Raw genomic sequence first — 15,213 nt, forward strand, 5'->3', positions numbered from 1 at the left:
TTATTATGAGCCATCCTCCCCTCAGCAGCCTCCTCTGGTATGTACTGTCCTGTATGTGAGAGAGATCCAACAAGGAATTACAATGCATGTATTACTTTTAATACCTGCAAATGGCAAATAAACTACTGGAACTCCTTATGAATGTCTGCAGCCGACAAGAGGTGAAAATAATACCGGAATATTCTGCAAAATGTTGATGAAGACGTCACTCAATCCACCCAAAACAACATGCAGTCTTTCCACAAGACTCCCATGAAGTTATAGTGTGACGTTATGAGTCGACGTTAAAGTAACATTCTCACAACATACTGCACTTATTTTATCCTGTTTTAGATGTATCCTCTGTTTAAACATTTAAACTCTTACAATAACACTGTTAAAATACCAATGTGATCATTTCTTGTCTTTTATGTTGGAAAAACAAAATTGTACAATTATATGTGGACATACGCTCCATAGTTGTACAAGTATACATGGATATATTGTACTTTTCATAATAAAACATACTTGAAACAAGAAAAAGCATGTTAATTGTGGAAACAATTTCGTTATTGATTTTTACATTGCTTCTCCCTGTCTCATGTTGACGTTTGTCATGAATCTTGACCTGGAGGCAGAACTGTGCGATTTCCTCTAGATATGTCAGCTGCAAAGTCAGAATTGGCTGTGGAAAATAATGTTGTTTTATGGTCTTAATTTAAGGGAAGGATTAGCAGTGTGGTTGAGGTTAGGATTAAAATCGGACTGTATTACTTTGTGCCTGTGCCAGCTAGTAACCACTTTGCTGAACTTCCTCCAGGGCAAGATTCATGACAATAAATGCCAACCTGCCTACAGGGCAAGATTCATGACAATAAATTACAACCTGCCTCCAGAACAAGATTCATGACAATAAATGCCAACCTGCCTCCAGGGCAAGATTCATGACAATAAATGCCAACCTGCCTCCCAGTCGTCCCCTCCTTATCTTTACAAGGCTGCAGAACATGCAAGCTAGTGATGTGGGGGTTCTCTCATAAGCCTCAGTCCCCAGGTGGGTAGATGGCAGGTTGAATAAAGAGAAGCTAGTGATGTGGGGGTTCTCTCATAACCCTCAGTCCCCAGGTGGGTAGATGGCAGGTTGAATAAAGAGAAGCTAGTGATGTGGGGGTTCTCTCATAACCCCCAGTCCCCAGGTGGGTAGATGGCAGGTTGAATAAAGAGAAGCTAGTGATGTGTGGGTTCTCTCATAACCCTCAGTCCCCAGGTGGGTAGATGGCAGGTTGAATAAAGGGAAGCTAGTGATGTGGGGGTTCTCTCATAACCCTCAGTCCCCAGGTGGGTAGATGGCAGGTTGAATAAAGAGAAGCTATGATGTGGGGGTTCTCTCATAACCCTCAGTCCCCAGGTGGGTAGATGGCAGGTTGAATAAAGAGAAGCTAGTGATGTGGGGGTTCTCTCATAACCCTCAGTCCCCAGGTGGGTAGATGGCAGGTTGAATAAAGAGAAGCTGGTGATGTGGGGGTTCTCTCATAACCCTCAGTCCCCAGGTGGGGAGATGGCAGGTTGAATAAAGAGAAGCTAGTGATGTGGGGGTTCTCTCATAACCCTCAGTCCCCAGGTGGGTAGATGGCAGGTTGAATAAAGAGAAGCTAGTGATGTGGGGGTTCTCTCATAACTCTCAGTCCCCAGGTGGGTAGATGGCAGGTTGAATAAAAAGAAAACGATAGGCTACATAAACAATCCATAAATGTATAATTATTATGTAATTTACACAAAACATTAAGGACACCTTTCTTTCCATGACAAACTGACCAGGCGTAACTCAATATTAGGAAGGTATCCTTAATATTTTGTCCACTCAGTGGCTCTGACCCTTTACGTAACAGACAATCCTCTTTTCCAGGAAACCTTCTTTAAATTTCCCCAAATGCTTCAACACTGATGCTCTCTCACTGCTGCTCCAGGGCCTCTTGGGTTGAGGAGTCATTCTCTTCTAACCTGATCACAGCTGCTCCAGGGCCTCTTGGGTTGAGGAGTCATTCTCTTCTAACCTGATCACAGCTGCTCCAGGGCCTCTTGGGTTGAGGAGTCATTCTCTTCTAACCTGATCACAGCTGCTCCAGGGCCTCTTGGGTTGAGGAGTCATTCTCTTCTAACCTGATCACAGCTGCTCCAGGGCCTCTTGGGTTGAGGAGTCATTCTCTTCTAACCTGATCACAGCTGCTCCAGGGCCTCTTGGGTTGAGGAGTCATTCTCTTCTAACCTGATCACAGCTGCTCCAGGGCCTCTTGGGTTGAGGAGTCATTCTCTTCTAACCTGATCACAGCTGCTCCAGGGCCTCTTGGGTTGAGGAGTCATTCTCTTCTAACCTGATCACAGCTGCTCCAGGGCCTCTTGGGTTGAGGAGTCATTCTCTTCTAACCTGATCACAGCTGCTCCAGGACCTCTTGGGTTGAGGAGTCATTCTCTTCTAACCTGATCACAAACAAAGACAAGATTCAAACAAATAAACATGATGTTCCAACATAATTGGGGGGGGGGGAGGGTATAGGGAAGGTAGGGGAGAGGAGGGGGTATAGGGAAGGTAGGGGAGAGGAGGGGGTATAGGGAAGGTAGGGGAGAGGAGTGGGTATAAGGAAGGTAGGGGAGAGGAGGGGGGTATAGGGAAGGTAGGGGAGAGGAGGGGGTGTAGGGAAGGTAGGGGAGAGGAGGGGGGTTTAGGGAAGGTAGGGGAGAGGAGGGGGGTATAGGGAAGGTAGGGGAGAGGAGGGGGTGTAGGGAAGGTAGGGGAGAGGAGGGGGTATAGGGAAGGTAGGGGAGAGGAGGGGGGTTTAGGGAAGGTAGGGGAGAGGAGGGGGGTATAGGGAAGGTAGGGGAGAGGAGTGGGTATAAGGAAGGTAGGGGAGAGGAGGGGGGTTTAGGGAAGGTAGAGGAGGGGGTATAGGGAAGGTAGGGGAGAGGAGGGGGGTATAGGGAAGGTAGGGGAGAGGAGGGGGTATAGGGAAGGTAGGGGAGAGGAGGGGGGTATAGGGAAGGTAGGGGAGAGGAGGGGGTATAGGGAAGGTAGGGGAGAGGAGGGGGTATAGTGAAGGTAGGGGAGAGGAGGGGGTATAGGGAAGGTAGGGGAGAGGAGGGGGGACTTCCTCCATGTCAGGTAAGCAGCCTCCAAGTCTACTTTCACCAACTGACCAGACTGAGTGAGTTCTGAACATCCCGCTCTGTCCTCTGATGCTGCATCCAAGTCTTCTTGGGTCTTTCTGGTGTCTCTGTCTTGACTCTTTAGTGAGTTTTTTCAATTCTTTCCCAGGCTGCCTGAAAAACACAAAAAGATGGCAACTACATACGAGTTATAAACTATCAAAATAAAGAGAGTCGCACACTCCATATATAAACTCCCAGTAATTTATTGGGTATTTACCAACGTTTCAGCATCACTGTGCCTTCTTCAGGGTGATGTCATCAATACTTGAACCAGGTTATGTAGACGAACAGTGCAATTAGTGCAACCAATGACAATAGAGAGGGGTGTGTCATAATGATTAAGTTAATTACAATGAATTAATGAAACTGTTAAAAAAACCAATAGTTTATGGCATATTAAATATTAAAAAATAGTAGCCTATATTATATATATCCGGCTCTCCATGTAATCTGATTCATTATAATCTAGGATCAGGTCCCTCCTCTCCATGTAATCTGATTCATTATGATATAGGATCAGGTCCCCCCTCTCCATGTAATCTGATTCATTATAATCTAGGATCAGGTCCCCCCTCTCCATGTAATCTGATTCATTATAATCTAGGATCAGGTCCCCTCTCCATGTAATCTGATTCATTATGATCTAGGATCAGATCCCTCTCCATGTAATCTGATTCATTATGATCTAGGATCAGGTCCCTTCTCTCCATGTAATCTGATTCATTATGATGTAGGATCAGGTCCCCCCTCTCCATGTAATCTGATACATTATGATATAGGATCAGGTCCCCCCTCTCCATGTAATCTGATTCATTTTGATCTAGGATCAGGTCCCCCCCTCTCCATGTAATCTGATTCATTATGATCTAGGATCAGGTCCCCCCTCTCCATGTAATCTGATTCATTATGATCTAGGATCAGGTCCCCCCTCCTCTCCATGTAATCTGATTCATTATGATCTAGGATCAGGTCCCCCACTCCATGTAATCTGATTCATTATGATATAGGATCAGGTCCCCCCTCTCCATGTAATCTGATTCATTATGCTATAGGATCAGGTCCCCCCCCTCTCCATGTAATCTGATTCATTATGATATAGGATCAGGTCCCCTCTCCATGTAATCTGATTCATTATGATATAGGATCAGGTCCCCTCTCCATGTAATCTGATTCATTATGATCTAGGATAAGGTCCCTCTCCATGTAATCTGATTCATTATGATCTAGGATCAGGTCCCCCCTCTCCATGTAATCTGATTCATTATGATCTAGGATCAGGTCCCCCCTCTCCATTTAATCTGATTCATTATGATATAGGATCAGGTCCCCCCTCTCCATGTAATCTGATTCATTATGATCTAGGATCAGGTAACCCCTCCTGTCCATGTAATATGATTCATTATGATCTAGTATCAGGTCCCCCCTCTCCATGTAATCTGACTCATTATGATATAGTAACAGGTCCCCCGCTCCATGTAATCTGATTCATTATGATCTAGGATCAGGTCCCCCACTCCATGTAATCTGATTCATTATGATATAGGATCAGGTCCCCCCTCTCCATGTAATCTGATTTATTATGATATAGGATCAGGTCCCTCCTCTCCATGTAATCTGATTCATTATGATCCAGGATCAGGTCCCCTCTCCATGTAATCTGATTCATTATGATCTAGGATCAGGTCCCTCTCCATGTAATCTGATTCATTATGATCTAGGATCAGGTCCGCCCTCTCCATGTAATCTGATTCATTATGATCTAGGATCAGGTCCCCCCTCTCCTTGTAATCTGATTCATTATGATATAGGATCAGGTCCCCACTCTCCATGTAATCTGATTCATTATGATCTAGGATCAGGTCCCCCCCTCTCCATGTAATCTGATTCATTATGATATAGGATCAGGTCCCCCCTCTCCATGTAATCTGATTCATTATGATCTAGGATCAGGTCCCCCCTCCTCTCCATGTAATCTGATTCATTATGATCTAGGATCAGGTCCCCCCTCTCCATGTAATCTGATTCATTATGATATAGGATCAGGTCCCCCCATCTCCATGTAATCTGATTCATTATGATATAGGATCAAGTCCCCCCTCTCCATGTAATCTGATTCATTATGATCTAGGATCAGGTCCCTCCTGTCCATGTAATCTGATTCATTATGATCTAGGATCAGGTCCCCCCTCTCCATGTAATCTGATTCATTATGATCTAGGATCAGGTCCCCCTCTCCATGTAATCTGATTCATTATGATCTAGGATCAGGTCCCCCCTCTCCATGTAATCTGAGTCATTATGATCTACGATCAGGTCCCCCCCTCTCCATGTAATCTGATTCATTATGATATAGGATCAGGTCCCCACTCTCCATGTAATCTGATTCATTATGATCTAGGATCAGGTCCCCCCCTCTCCATGTAATCTGATTCATTATGATATAGGATCAGGTCCCCCCTCTCCATGTAATCTGATTCATTATGATCTAGGATCAGGTCCCCCCTCCTCTCCATGTAATCTGATTCATTATGATCTAGGATCAGGTCCCCCCTCTCCATGTAATCTGATTCATTATGATATAGGATCAGGTCCCCCCATCTCCATGTAATCTGATTCATTATGATATAGGATCAGGTCCCCCCTCTCCATGTAATCTGATTCATTATGATCTAGGATCAGGTCCCTCCTGTCCATGTAATCTGATTCATTATGATCTAGGATCAGGTCCCCCCTCTCCATGTAATCTGATTCATTATGATCTAGGATCAGGTCCCCCTCTCCATGTAATCTGATTCATTATGATCTAGGATCAGGTCCCCCCTCTCCATGTAATCTGAGTCATTATGATCTACGATCAGGTCCCCCCCTCTCCATGTAATCTGATTCATTATGATCTAGGATCAGGTCCCTCCTCTCCATGTAATCTGATTCATTATGATCTAGGATCAGGTCCCTCCTCTCCATGTAATCTGATTCATTATGATCTAGGATCAGGTCCCCCTCTCCATGTAATCTGATTCATTATGATCTACGATCAGGTCCCCCCTCTCGATGTAATCTGAGTCATTATGATCTAGGATCAGGTCCCCCCCTCTCCATGTAATCTGATTCATTATGATCTAGGATCAGGTCCCTCCTCTCCATGTAATCTGATTCATTATGATCTAGGATCAGGTCCCTCCTCTCCATGTAATCTGATTCATTATGATCTAGGATCAGGTCCCTCCTCTCCATGTAATCTGATTCATTATGATCTAGGATCAGGTCCCCATCTCCATGTAATCTGATTCATTATGATCTAGGATCAGCTCCCCCCTCTCCATGTAATCTCACTCATTATGATATAGGATCAGGTCCCCACTCTCCATGTAATCTGATTCATTATGATCTAGGATCAGGTCCCCCCCTCTCCATGTAATCTGATACATTATGATATAGGATCAGGTCCCCCCTCTCCATGTAATCTGATTCATTATGATCTAGGATCAGGTCCCCCCTCCTCTCCATGTAATCTGATTCATTATGATCTACGATCAGGTCCCCCCTCTCGATGTAATCTGAGTCATTATGATCTAGGATCAGGTCCCCCCCTCTCCATGTAATCTGATTCATTATGATCTAGGATCAGGTCCCTCCTCTCCATGTAATCTGATTCATTATGATCTAGGATCAGGTCCCTCCTCTCCATGTAATCTGATTCATTATGATCTAGGATCAGGTCCCTCCTCTCCATGTAATCTGATTCATTATGATCTAGGATCAGGTCCCCATCTCCATGTAATCTGATTCATTATGATCTAGGATCAGCTCCCCCCTCTCCATGTAATCTCACTCATTATGATATAGGATCAGGTCCCCACTCTCCATGTAATCTGATTCATTATGATCTAGGATCAGGTCCCCCCCTCTCCATGTAATCTGATACATTATGATATAGGATCAGGTCCCCCCATCTCCATGTAATCTGATTCATTATGATCTAGGATCAGGTCCCCCCTCTCCATGTAATCTGATTCATTATGATCTAGGATCAGGTCCCCCTCTCCATGTAATCTGATTCATTATGATCTAGGATCAGGTCCCCCCTCTCCATGTAATCTGAGTCATTATGATCTAGGATCAGGTCCCCCCCTCTCCATGTAATCTGATTCATTATGATCTAGGATCAGGTCCCTCCTCTCCATGTAATCTGATTCATTATGATCTAGGATCAGGTCCTTCCTCTCCATGTAATCTGATTCATTATGATCTAGGATCAGGTCCCCCTCTCCATGTAATCTGATTCATTATGATCTAGGATCAGGTCCCCCCTCTCGATGTAATCTGAGTCATTATGATCTAGGATCAGGTCCCTCCTCTCCATGTAATCTGATTCATTATGATCTAGGATCAGGTCCTTCCTCTCCATGTAATCTGATTCATTATGATCTAGGATCAGGTCCCCCTCTCCATGTAATCTGATTCATTATGATCTAGGATCAGGTCCCCCCTCTCGATGTAATCTGAGTCATTATGATCTAGGATCAGGTCCCCCCCTCTCCATGTAATCTGATTCATTATGATCTAGGATCAGGTCCCTCCTCTCCATGTAATCTGATTCATTATGATCTAGGATCAGGTCCCTCCTCTCCATGTAATCTGATTCATTATGATCTAGGATCAGGTCCCTCCTCTCCATGTAATCTGATTCATTATGATCTAGGATCAGGTCCCCATCTCCATGTAATCTGATTCATTATGATCTAGGATCAGCTCCCCCCTCTCCATGTAATCTCACTCATTATGATATAGGATCAGGTCCCCCCCTCTCCATGTAATCTGATTCATTATGATCTAGGATCAGGTCCCCCCCTCTCCATGTAATCTGATTCATTATGATATAGGATCAGGTCCCCCCTCTCCATGTAATCTGATTCATTATAATCTAGGATCCGGTCCCCTCTCCATGTAATCTGATTCATTATGATCTAGGATCAGATCCCTCTCCATGTAATCTGATTCATTATGATCTAGGATCAGGTCCCCCCTCTCCATGTAATCTGCTTCATTATGATGTAGGATCAGGTCCCCCCCTCTCCATGTAATCTGATTCATTATGATATAGGATCAGGTCCCCCCTCTCCATGTAATCTGATTCATTTTGATCTAGGATCAGGTCCCCCCCTCTCCATGTCATCTGATTCATTATGATCTAGGATCAGGTCCCCCCTCTCCATGTAATCTGATTCATTATGATCTAGGATCAGGTCCCCCCTCCTCTCCATGTAATCTGATTCATTATGATCTAGGATCAGGTCCCCCCTTTCCATGTAATCTGATTCATTATAATCTAGGATCAGGTCCATATTATTATCCATATTATCCTTATTCATTTTTCAAAATAGAAGCCTCAGAACCTTGAATAAATACTGTTGACATCTAGTGGAAGCTATTATGAATTGCAATCTGGGTGACGGACATAGGAGTTTTCAATAGCTTTACAAACTATGAGCCTGTGATTTTATTTATTTATTTTTTGGTCGGATTTTCTTCGGGTTTTCGCCTGCCATATCAGTTCTGTTATACTCATAGACATTATTTTAATAATTTTGGAAACGTCAGAGTGTTTTCTATCCAAATCTACCAATTATATGCATAGCTTCTGGGCCTGAGTAACAGGCATTTTACTTTGGGCTCGCCAGACTCTCCGCACTTCCGAAAACTGCCCCCTAGCCCTAAGACGTTTTAACGGTCCTCACACTGTTCATGCTCTCATTTCAACAGGTACTCCAGCTGATTGGCAGTTTTTTAGGCAATTGAGAAATAAATGTACTGCAGCTGTCAAAAATGCAAAATCAAATTACTTCCTTAATGCTATGACAGATTCTGCAGGAGATCCTGCAAAATTCTGGAAAACCGTTAATTCACTGAAACAGGGGAATTCTGCTGTTTCTCTTCCTAAGCAAATTACCTCAGATTCCTGTATCCTAAGTGAAAAAAATGATATTTGTGATGCTTTTAATAAGCATTTCATCTCTGCTGGTTTTTTATTTGAAAGGAAAAGTGGCCATTGTGGCACTGGCCAGTTAGTTGATTTTTCATCTTGCTTTTCAACCGTTACTCTGAAAAATGGTAACCCTGTTTTTAGTTTCCAGAAAATAACCGAAGCAGAGGTTCTAGCTGCCCTGTGTGCCATTGATACTAAGAAATCCTTAGGCGCTGACAATTTAGACCCGTTCTTACTTAAGTGTGCTGCACCTATCATTGCTGGTTCAGTGACACACATTTTTAATCTAACATTAAAACCTCTTAAGGATACCCTAGGATAGGGGGCGCCACAGCGCATTTTGAAAAAAATTCGTTCCCATTTTCAACGGCCTACTAATCAAACTCAGAAGCTAGGACATGCATATACTTATTATATATGGATAGAAAACACCCTAAAGTTTCTAAAACTGTTTGAATGGTGTCTGTGAGTATAACAGAACTCATATGGCAGTCAAAACCCCGAGACCGATTGAAACAGAAAGTGGAATTCTGAATTGTGGACTCGACTTCATCACTTTGCCTATTAATCACACCGTGAGCAATGGTTCACTGAGCACTTCCTATTGCTTCCACTAGATGTCCCCAGTCTTTTCACAGTGGTTTGAGGCTTATACAGTCGAAACTCAGTGAATGAGACGCATTGGAAATTGGTCACAGGGGATGGGCCATCACCATTATGACGCCGGCGGCCCTGTCTACCCCCACCTTTGGAAAAGTTTTAAAACACTCTGCAACCGTCCCCGTCGAATCTTATTGGCTCTCTTGGTGTTACAGGCCCTGAAGATTAATGTTTTACAACGTTTGACATGTTTGAACGAACCTAGAGGTGGGAAAAAGTACATTTTCCGAAACTACTGTCCCACGCACGTCGGAGCATTTGGAGACACGCTACCAACTGCAGGCTAATGGAACATGAAGGATGGAATTTTTCGACCGAAAATACATCTGTTGTGGACCTGGGATTCCTGGAAGTGCTTTCTGATGAAGACAACTAAAGGTAGGCGATTATTGACAATATTATACAAGATCAGATGTGACTTGCGATTGTTCCAAGATGGCGCGGCGCTAGTTTTCCAGGCTCATTTTCTGAGTATCGCATCTGTGTGATTACCCAGTAAAGTTAATTTAAAATCTGGTATGACAGGTGTTCTCATAAGATATTAATCTATAAATGTTAGATTGACAATATAAATTTAAAAAATTGTTTTCGAATAGTAATAAATGGAATTATGCACTGTTTCCCGGGAACGCATTTGAGGGGAAAATAGTTAGTCAACGTCAGACGCCGATGTAAAAAGCTGGTTTTTGATATAAATATGAACTTGATTGAACAAAACTTGCATGTATTGTATAACATAATGTCCTAGGAGTGTCATCTGATGAAGATCATCAAAGGTTAGTGCTGCATTTAGCTGTGGTTTGGGTTTTTGTGACATATATGCTTGCTTTGAAAATGGCTGTGTGATTATTTTGGGCTGGGTACTCTCCTGACATAATCTAATGATTTGCTTTCGCTGTAAAGCCTTCTTGAAATCGGACAATGTGGTTACATCAAGGAGAAGTGTATCTTTAAAATGGTGTAAAAAAGTTGTATGTTTGAGAAAGTGGAATTATGACATTTTGTTGTTTTTGAATTTGCCGCCCTGATATTTCACTGGCTGTGTCCCGCAGGTGGCACGTTAGCGTCCCACGTAGCCCATAGAAGTTAAACAACTAGCACACAGCTCAGACACCCATGCATACCCCACAAGACATGCCAGTAGAGGTCTCTTCACAGTCCCCCAAGTCCAGAACAGACTATGGGAGGCGCCACAGTACTACATAGAGACATGACTACATGGAACTCTATTCCACATCAGGTAACTGATGCAGCAGTAGAATCAGATTTACAAAACATCAAAAGACACCTTATGGAACAGCAGGGACTGCGAAGTAACACAAACATAGGCACCGACACCTGCATACACACATACACATGTATTTAGTGTTGTAGATATGTGGTAGTGGAGTAGGGGCCTGAGGACACATACTTAGTATGTTGTGAATTCTGTAATGAATGTATTGTACTCTTTTTAAAACTGCATAACTGCCTTAATTTTGCCGGAATCCAGGAAGAGTAGCTGCTGCCTTGGCAGTACTAAACTACCACACCATCTGTCAGCTCAGGCTGCACAATTGTTTGCTCTCACTAGAGCATTTATTTAGGCTCCGGTACACTCTGGAAGCAATGTGGGTTCATCACCTCATCTGGTGCATCTGGTGCAGGCCAGGCAGCAGGCTGTTAACCTGTTATGGCTAGGGGGCAGTATTTTCACGGCTGGATAAAAAACGTGCCCGATTTAATCTGGTTACCACTCCTACCCAGTAACTAGAATATGCATATACTTATTACATATGGATAGAAAACACCCTAAAGTTTCTAAAACTGTTTGAATGGTGTCTGTGAGTATAACAGAACTCATTTGGCAGGCAAAAACCTGACAAGGTTTCAGGCAGGAAGTGGCCTGTCTGACAAGGTGTCGTTCTTCTTGTCTCTGTTTATTGAAGAGTGAGGATCTTAGCTGTCCCGTGACACTTCCTACGGCTGCCATAGGGTCTCAGAAGGCGGTAAAAAGCTGAATCGTGGCTTTGCAGGCTCTGGCTGAAACAAAGTAGCGTGTTTGGGTAGTGGCTGGTTACGCGCACGACCCTGATTTACCATTTCAGATAGTGTCTGGGACGCACGAACAAAACGCCGCTTTTCGGATATAACGATGGATTATTTTGGACCAAACCAACATTTGTTATTGAAGTAGCAGTCCTGGGAGTGCATTCTGACGAAGACAACAAAAGGTAATGAAACTTTTATAATAGTAAAGCTGATATTGGTGAGTGCTAAACTTGCCGGGTGTCTAAATAGCTAGCCCGTGATGCCTGGGCTATGTACTTAGAATATTGCAAAATGTGCTTTCACCAAAAAGCTATTTTAAAATCGGACATATCGAGTGCATAGAGGAGGTCTGTATCTATAATTCTTAAAATAATTGTTATGCTTTTTGTGAACGTTTATCGTGAGTAATTTAGTAAAATGTTAGCGAATTCCCCGGAAGTTTGCGGGGGGTATGCTAGTTCTGAACGTCACATGCTAATGTAAAAAGCTGGTTTTTGATATAAATATGAACTTGATTGAACAAAACATGCATGTATTGTATAACATAATGTCCTAGGGTTGTCATCTGATGAAGATCATCAAAGGTTAGTGTTGCATTTAGCTGTCTTCTAGGTTTTTGTGACATTATATGCTAGCTTGAAAAATGGGTGTCTGGTTATTTCTGGTTTGGTACTCTGCTGACATAATCTAATGTTTTGCTTTCGTTGTAAAGCCTTTTTGAAATCGGACAGTGTGGTTAGATAAAGGAGAGTCTTATCTTTAAAATGCTGTGAAATAGTCATATGTTTGAAAAATTGAAGTTTTTGTATTTTAGAGGAGTTTGTATTTCGCGCCACGCCCATCATTTGATAATGGAGCAGGTGTTCCGCTAGCGGAACGTCTAGATGTAAGAGGTTAACCAGCCTGCCAGTTTAGTGGAGTCTGCCACTAGCACAGTCAGTGTAGTCAGCTCAGCTTTCCCCATTGAGACCGTGTCTGTGCCTTGACCTAGGTTGGGCAAAATTAACCTCTTGGGGCTAGGTGGGACGCTAGCGTGCCACCCGTGGTGCACTCCATCAACAGCAGGTGCATTTCAAGAGCGGCAAATTTGAATCCAAATAAATGTCAAAATTCAAATTTTTCAAAAATACAACTATGTTACACCATTTCAAAGATAAACATCTCCTTAATCTAACCACGTTTTACGATTTCAAAAAGGTTTTACGGCGAAAGCATAAATTTAGAGTATGTTAGGACAGTACATTTACAAGAGTTGTGTGTAATGTTTTGTCAAGTCAAAGACAGGGTCACCAAAACCATAAAACCAGCTAAAATGATGCACTAACCTTTTACAATCTCCATCAGATGACACTCCTAGGACATTATGTTAGACAATGCATGCATTTTTAGTTCTATCAAGTTCATATTTATATCCAAAAACAGCGTTTTACTATGGCATTGATGTTGAGGAAATCGTTTCCCTCCAATAACCGGCAGTCAAGTCAGCGTAACAAATTAAATAATTAAAATTAGAAAACATTGGTAAAATATTATATTGTCATTTAAAGAATTATAGATTTACATCTCTTGAACGCAATCAACTTGCCAGATTTAAAAATAACCTTACTGGGAAATCACACTTTGCAATAATCTGAGCACTGCGCCCAGAAAAATACGCGTTGCGATACAGACTAGACGTCATGTTGGGGAGATCTAAAATCGAAAATACTATGTAAATAATCCATTACCTTTGATTCTCTTCATCAGATGTCACTTCCAGGTATCACAGGTCCATAACGAATGTAGTTTTGTTCAAAAAAGCTCATCATTTATGTCCAAAAATCTCCGTCTCGTTAGCACATGATGTAAGCCAGCCGGACTTCTCGTCATGAACGAGGGGAAAAAATATATTTCCGTTCGTTCAAACATGTCAAACGTTGTATAGCATAAATCATTAGGGCCTTTTTTAACCAGAACATGAATAATATTCAAGGTGGACGAATGCATACTCTTTTATAACGTATTGGAACGAGGGTACCCAACATGAACTCGTGCGCAAGGTGTCTAATGGGCCATCATCGTTCCATGGCTCTTGTTCGGTCAGATCTCCCTCCAGAAGACTCAAAACACTTTGTAAAGGCTGGTGACATCTAGTGGAAGCAATAGGAAGTGCCAAAATATTCCTAAACCCCTGTGTTTTTCAATGGGATAGGTTTAAAGTCAATACAACACATCAGGTATCCACTTCCTGTCAGAAAATGTCTCAGGGTTTTGCCTGCCAAATGAGTTCTGTTATACTCACAGACACCATTCAAACAGTTTTGGAAACTTTAGAGTGTTTTCTATCCATATATAATAAGTATATGCATATTCTAGTTACTGGGTAGGATTAGTAACCAGATTAAATCGGGTACATTTTTTTTATCCAGACGTGCAAATGCTGCCCCCTAGACCCAACAGGTTAAACATGGCGGTGTTCGCCTTAGCAATCTCACTGGAATAAAGACCTCCTCCATTTCTGCCATTATTGAAAGAGATCGTGATACCTCGCATCTCAAAATAGGGCTACTTAACCTCTTGGGGCTAGGTGGGACGCTAGCGTGCCACCCGTGGTGCACTCCATCAACAGCAGGTGCATTTCAAGAGCGGCAAATTTGAATCCAAATAAATGTCAAAATTCAAATTTTTCAAAAATACAACTATGTTACACCATTTGAAAGATAAACATCTCCTTAATCTAACCACGTTTTACGATTTCAAAAAGGTTTTACGGCGAAAGCATAAATTTAGAGTATGTTAGGACAGTACATTTACAAGAGTTGTGTGTAATGTTTTGTCAAGTCAAAGACAGCGTCACCAAAACCATAAAACCAGCTAAAATGATGCACTAACCTTTTACAATCTCCATCAGATGACATTCCTAGGACATTATGTTAGACAATGCATGCATTTTTAGTTCTATCAAGTTCATATTTATATCCAAAAACAGCGTTTTACTATGGCATTGATGTTGAGGAAATCGTTTCCCTCCAATAACCGGCAGTCAAGTCAGCGTCACAAATTAAATAATTAAAATTAGAAAACATTGGTAAAATATTATATTGTCATTTAAAGAATTATAGATTTACATCTTTTGAACGCAATCAACTTGCCAGATTTAAAAATAACCTTACTGGGAAATCACACTTTGCAATAATCTGAGCACTGCGCCCAGAAAAATACGCGTTGCGATACAGACTAGACGTCATGTTGGGGAGATCTAAAATCGAAAATACTATGTAAATAATCCATTACCTTTGATTCTCTTCATCAGATGTCACTTCCAGGTATCACAGGTCCATAACGAATGTAGTTTTGTTCAAAAAAGCTCATCA

This window comes from Salmo salar, unplaced genomic scaffold, assembly GCF_965601325.2.
Source record: "Salmo salar unplaced genomic scaffold, fSalSal1 ptg000669l, whole genome shotgun sequence".
Taxonomy (NCBI): domain Eukaryota; kingdom Metazoa; phylum Chordata; class Actinopteri; order Salmoniformes; family Salmonidae; genus Salmo; species Salmo salar.